At 43.5% G+C, this 7,078-nt stretch overlaps 1 long non-coding RNA gene across 1 annotated transcript; it reads left to right on the top strand.

The window, feature by feature from the left end:
• The first annotated feature begins 1,813 nt into the window (after positions 1 to 1,813).
• On the top strand, positions 1,814 to 5,005 carry LOC125112511 (uncharacterized). The gene is made up of 3 exons (XR_007131168.1): positions 1,814 to 1,876; positions 4,013 to 4,076; positions 4,676 to 5,005. It is a non-coding gene; the product is annotated as an uncharacterized LOC125112511 (long non-coding RNA).
• The last annotated feature ends 2,073 nt before the right edge of the window (positions 5,006 to 7,078 follow it).

Below are 7,078 nucleotides of genomic sequence, written 5' to 3' on the forward strand. Positions count from 1 at the left end.
ATAAGCAATTGATCCACTACTTTTATTATTTATTTTCTCTTGGTCTCTATCATCTGTTAATATTGTGCTAAATTTCCCAAACAGGAGTTCCCATCGTGGCGCAGTGGTTAACGAATCTGACTAGGAAACATGAGGTTGCGGGTTCGGTCCCTGCCCCTGCTCAGTGGGTTAGCAATCCGGCATCGCTGTGAGCTGCAGTGTGGGTGGCAGGCGCGGCTCGGATCCCGCCTTGCTGTGGCCCTGGCGTAGGCTGGTGGCTACAGCTCCGATTCAACCCCTAGCCTGGGAACCTCCCTGTGCCACAGGAGCGGCCCAAGAAATAGCCAAAAAAAAAAAAAGGGAGTTCCCATCGTGGCGCAGTGGTTAACGAATCCGACTAGGAACCATGAGGTTGCGGGTTCGGTCCCTGCCCTTGCTCAGTGGGTTAACGATCCGGCGTTGCCGTGAGCTGTGGTGTAGGTTGCAGACGCGGCTCGGATCCTGCGTTGCTGTGGCTCTGGCGTAGGCTGGCGGCCACAGCTCCGATTAGACCCCTAGCCTGGGAACCTCCATATGCCGCAGGAGCGGCCCAAGAAATAGCAAAACAAAACAAAACAAAACAAAACAAAAAAAATAAATTTCCCAAACAGCAAGACTACACCATCCATGTACTTCTTGTTCTATAGTTCTTTAAAAAAACATTTTGCTTGTCTTTAGTCTTTATGCCCCACAAGTTTTGTCTTGTTCTGAGCTTTAGCCTTCTTGACTGTCTTCTCATGGGTATGACAGGCCTGGGCCAGCCATTGGTTCCCATTGCACATCATATCTATGGGATTATGTTTACCTCACTGTGTAAAAATGTTAACTACATTTTGTTATTTCCCTGATTCTGCACCTTACTGACTAGATCTCAAAGCCTATGGACACTTTTAACCCACTTACCAGATTCTTCCACCTGAAAATTTCTCTGATTTCATATTCCTTTTGTGCTCTAGTGGTCTTGGTTTCGTGATGTTATTAGACCAATTTCTCCCCACTCCTTCCAATTTTGGGTGGCATCTCTCAGTTAGATAGGTGTTTCCTGTCAAACAGGTCTTCCTAGATTTAGTGCAAAGCATTCAATAATCTCTGACAGAAGTTCTGGTATCAAAAGCCACAGTCTAGGAGTTCTCATTGTGGCTCAGTGGTAATGAACCTGACTAGTATCCATGAGAATTTGGGTTCGATCCTTGGCCTTGTTCAGTGGGTTAAGGATCCAGCATTGCTCTGAGCTGTGGTGTAGGTCACAGACGCAGCTCAGATATGGCCTTGCTATGGCTGTAGTATAGGCCAGCAGCTACGCTCCAATTCAGCCCCTAGCCTGGGAACTTCCTTAAGCCACAAGTGAAGCCCCCTGCCCAAAAAAAAAAAAAAAAATACCAGGAGTAGCCAATACTTCCATTTTCAATCCTTATTATTATTTTTCACAAGTGGCAACCTTTAAAACATGGGGTGACATGTTTATTACCTCTGCCCACCTCTCTCTTACTCTTCTAAATATTTTATAAGGGCCTTCAAAACCAGTAAAAATATATATGGCCAGGGATCTTCTGCCTCACTCATACACACACACACACACACACGTAGGTATGAGTATTGATCAACAGGACTGACATATACTGGTGGGTGTTGGCCATTTCCTGCCTGCCTGCATGCTCTGGCATGACAATTCACCCCTGCTGTCTGTCAGGCCACAGGGCTCCCCCAAAGGGAATTATTCACCAACCTCTGTGACTCACCTCTTCCTCACCGGGTAAAAACAGCCTTGCTTGCTCCTGCTCCTGACAGTGCAGGACCTGCTTTCTGACTGCAGGGAAGTGGGGGACACTGCTGGGCAGGAGCACAAGGCTGGCCCCAGGTAAGGATGTTTCTCTTTCACCAGCCCCTCACTGGATCATTGTCTTCCTCTCAAGCCTTCTGAAACTGGCTAAACCCCTGCTTCTCCCAGGATGGCTTTCTTTCTGGTTTTCTGACATGTGTCTTTCCTCCTGTCTAGGCACTCTTTCTCCTCTGCAGGGGTTAGGGACCCCCAGATGACGCCTTTTAGCTTCTCCAGAAGCAGGGAGAATGCACTGGGCTTGCAGCACATGCTGCTTGCTTAAGCAGGACTCTAAACATGGTGCACTCTGCAACAGTTCCCTCAGCTTTCAGACTTCCTGGGTTGAGAGTCCTTTGTGGCTCTCCCTGTAAAAACATGCCTGTTCACCAGTCAGTTCCCTAGAAAGCCTGTTCGTAGTTCTCTTAAGAAAACAGCTCTTAAATCAGCGTAGTCAGCATACATCAGCTTCCTCTCACTGTTAATAATAATTAACTCCAGAAAGTTCTCAACTTTAAATGTTTAAGAAGTAACAAACTCAAAACACAAGTACAGCCTAAACACAAAATGCTTGTGATTTTCTTCACACCACTTCCCACCCAGGCTCATTTGCTGGGTCTCCTGTAACCAGGCACTCAATAGGGGTTTTTGAAATGCTCCCACCCTTGCCTAATTCGTGTCTTACTTTCCTTTCAGGCCTTGAGCCTCATCTCTATAGCTACAGATTGTTGATACAGAAGGGACCTTGGAGACATTCTCATTAGTCCCATTTTTTAATCTGTGGCAGGTCAAATTTTCCCTCCCAGACTTATATGTGAAAATGTGACTTGATGACACTGTAACTGAGCTTAGTTCTTGAGTTCTCATTTCTATTCAGTCTTCCCAATGCAGAATAACTCAGTTACTTTCATGCCCTCCCTCCCCCCAGCCCCCTCCCCCACCCTCAGGTATTTTAGGGTTAATATCCAACCAATTAAGGATTCTCTCTCTTTGTTCCCCTCCCCTTCCCCCCAACTCCCAGCTCTCACAATCTAAGTTCAGATGGGGTATGAGGTGTAGTTTATGTTCCATTCTAACACCAAAAATGAGGAAATAGAGTGTCAGCTGGGCCCACAATCCTCTTCCGTGCTGGTCTCTGCTGAGAAAGCCAGCTTCTTGCTCCATCCTCATTGCCAGGAACTGGAGTCCACAGCTGCTGCCAGGGGTCCTTCAAGGTCTCCAGTCACCAAATTCAATCAGTTTCATTCTCCTTACCTCAGAGTCCCAGATTTAGCAAATAAAAATAATTACACTTGAATTTCAGGTAAGTGATGAATGATTTGGCACATGGGAATGGGGTGGGAGTGGGGTGGGGGTGGGGGGTGGAGGGTGGGGGTGGTTGTCTAACCAATCACCAGTCTTCTCTCGGTACTTTCTCATGGAAGTAGAAGTGGAAGGACAAAGCTGTTCAGCCTCCCCCCAAGGGAGAGAGCATTGATTCAGCTCATCCTCCTGCTATGGGAATGGAAGGAAAAGCCAGAGAGAAAGACATCTCTAGGTATATGACATTCAAACGCACTGACCTCCTCCTCCTCCAGGAAGTGAGGGCCCAGTCTACACCCTGGAATCCAGCCCTATTGAAAAATGTCTCTCCATATTTAATAGGTACAAAGTTTCAATTTGAGATGATGGAAAAGTTCTGGAGATGAGAAATGATGATGGTTGCACCACAATGCAAATGTACTTAATGCCACTGAATCATACACTTAAAACAGTTACAGTGGGAGTTCCCCTTGAACCTGACTAGTATCCATAAGGATAAGGGTTTGACCCCCCCACCCCCAGCCTCACTCAGTGGGCATTGCCATAAGCTGTGGTGTAGGTTGCAGACATGGCTCTGATCCCACATTGCTGTGGCTGTGGTGTAGGCTGGGAGCTGCAGCTCTGATACGATCCCTAGCCTGGAAACTCCCATGTGCCACAGGCACAGCCCTAAAAAGCAAAAAAAAAAAAAAAAAAGTTACAGTGGTCAAGTTTGTGTGTGTTTTACCATAATTTTTAAGTCCCTCTTCATGGAGGGAAAGGAGGTAGGGAAAGGACAAAGCGTACCCTCCCAAACTATGGATGAAAAAGCAGGCATGCATTCATCTCCTCTGCCCTCCAGCCATGCCCACCTCTGTGCTTTGGCTTTCTCCTCAGGCTGGAGGCAAGGTGGCTGCAGCCAGTCTGGCCTCACAACTGTGAGTAATAACAGCTAGGAAAGGTAAGCCAATTATGGTCTCCTAGAAATTGAAGAAGTCCTTCCCCAGAAGTCACAGTAAACCTCACTAGCTCAAACTGAGTCACAAGAGCATTCATTACCCAATTCCTGACAAAAGGGATGAGAGTCCCATTGGGCCAGTCAGACCCAGCCATGGAACAGAGGGAGGGTCAGCTTCCTAGAGGTGGTGAGCTGTCAGGAAGAGAGATGGGTGCTTAAATAAAAGTGGGTCTAGGACTTCCCTGGTGGCTTAGGAAGTTAAGGATCTGACATTGTCATTGTTGTGGCTCTGGTTACTGCCGAGACACAGGTTCAACTCCTCACTATATGCCACAGGCATGGCCAAAAAAGGAGGGTTTGCCTAAAGGCAAGGGGGAAGGGGTAATGGATCAACAGCGCAGTGTCTAGCACACAGGGTGTGAATGGAGCAGAACTACACTGTCTGGTGTTCCCCAGGCCCTCAGGAGAGAAGCTGAGAGGCAGAAGCCAAGTACTCCATAATGTGCCAGGTCCTAGGACCCCTCCCCCCACCCACAAAGTGAAAGTCTTACATAAATTCTGTTTAAGCAATTGATGTAAGCTCTTTCTGGCTGACTCCTCAGATGCTCCAGGCTCTCTGCTCATGGTGCCCCATCCTATCCCAGCCACCACAGAGCCCTTTCTGCTCAGGGTCCCTAGTGGTTCCCAGTGACACTCCCTGAAGAGTGATGCCTTCTACATCCTCAAACAAGAACATCTGTTAGGCCAATGTGCTGGTAAAACAAAGTCCTTTTTAATTCTAACAACATCGACATGCAGTTGGATTGATTCGATGGTCGTAACCGTTTGGAATGAGGCGTGAGACAAAATTGTATGGATTTGAAAGAGAATTCAAACGAATGTAGGAAACCGAAATGTTATGACCCACTAAGAAGCAGTAGAATAAACTGGAAGAAAACAGAAAGTAGAATTGAGTCTAGAGTGTTTTTTCAGATCTGGGGGCCCACAATGAAAGAAGTTTTATAAGAAGTTTTGAGAAGTTAGAGAAAATTGTACAAGTACCTCTAATCCCACAGAGATTCTTTCTAAAATAAGAAGTGGAAAACGTGGCCTCCCTGGGGGAAGGAGAGAACCTTTCTAATAATTGTGGAGTTTAAGTTCCCAGGTGCAGAAATGGAAGGGGGTTGGGAAAAGGTGGTTAAAATTTAACACGCTGTGCAACAAACAAAATAGATGTGAGGTGACATTTGTCTGATGACTTTGTGCCCTACTCCCTTGAGTAAATATGCCACACATCATTAAAATACTTTTTAATATTTAAAATTTCATAATTTTTAGTGAGTATTCTATGACACGCTGATGTGCACTTATTTGTTTGGTAAATTGTGTTAATCACTAATTCAACAAACATTTCCTAAGTACCTACTATGTACCAAGAACTGCTTTGATGTGTGTGCTCACATTTAAATATGGTATTATAAATATTTAAGAACCATCTGATGCAAGAATATGTTTTTTACACCCACGCACACTCATTAAGTAAATGTTCATACTGATGCTTTGTGATTAGTTTTTTCTGCTTGTTTCTTTCATTGTTTACTGAAAAAATTGAACATAAAATTGTCTCTAAATTAATTTCAAGGTTTGTAGCAAAATTAAGGCTTTTGCAGACATTAAAGCAATAGCTCAGAGCAATTGTAAAATAATAAGCAAATACATTAAACTAGGAAAATAATATGGCCATTTTAATTGAGTGTTCTTATTCACTATTAAATATGACAAGAGGATAAATAATATAAATTCTCATATCAGTCACTTTCATTTATGAAAAAATTACTGTGATAATCTTCAGTCCTATCTATTGATCATTTTGATAAGCTGGTGTTACAGTATCATATTTCTTGAATTAAGAATTTCTTTGCAAACAATGCAAGTCAATTTCCTGTGCTATCTGATCTGTACGTAGAAATTTGCCATGTTTTACTGTGCTTTGTAGCCTTTCATAAATTGAATTTTTCATTTTCAAATTTAATCAATTCAAATTATTTATGGTTATAATTGCATTGAGTAAGAAAGTGAGGTTAAGATTTTGAAAAGCTGGCCATAAATTGAGCAACATTAGTCTTAAATGGAACGATTCCATCGTGGATTTTATTATTCAGCCATATGAATAGGACCAATAGAAATTACCCATGGTGAGCATAATCATTTTTATTTAATTACATTTTACCTTTGTCAATATACAATAGCCATTCCTGTTTAAGTATAATACTCCTATAAAAAATACTATTCTCTGGATGGCTGTGGGTGCAATCGTGCAATCTTTATGCAATACCAAGCCAGGGAAAACAGTGTGGAATATTAAATGCATGGAATATATATGGATACTTGCAACCAGAATAAAATTGTGGTTATTGGGTTCTTATTGGCAGTAAAAGCTGCTAATAAGTCATACCCACAGCTTTAAATGATGCTCTGGGATATAACATCCGTATCCAGGAGTGCAATGTGGCAGGAATCAGAACACCGAGAGCAAGAACCCCCAACCTCAGTATCCTTGGAGTAGAGAAAATTGCAATCTGATGGAGGCTGCAGTTGGATTACTTAAGGATTTGGTTTTATCCTCCTTTTGACATGTGGTTAGTAAGTGATGAAAGGGGATCAACAAAGATCTATTGGATATAAAAGGTCTGGACTTTCCATCATACACTGCCTTGGCTATGTGTGACCAAGAATTCAATCCAGGTTACAAGCAACACGGATTTGGGGTCCCTCCCTCCCACATGCCCATTCCCAATGATCCCAAACCCAATTTGGACTATGTGTGTGAATAACATTCATTTTCATCTTTCCCTGTGAATATGCAATATTTCCTCCTGTTTTCCATCTCTCTCAAATCACTCTCTTCTGCTCCACTCTTCTGGTTATTTCCAATTCAATTGGAAAATTAACTTTTCTCAGTTAAGATTTCACTGGCAGTGGGAGGCTAGACTTTGGCATTTTATCATTAGCAACCTCTAGAATTG

This window comes from Phacochoerus africanus, chromosome 1 (genome assembly GCF_016906955.1).
Source record: "Phacochoerus africanus isolate WHEZ1 chromosome 1, ROS_Pafr_v1, whole genome shotgun sequence".
NCBI lineage: Eukaryota > Metazoa > Chordata > Mammalia > Artiodactyla > Suidae > Phacochoerus > Phacochoerus africanus.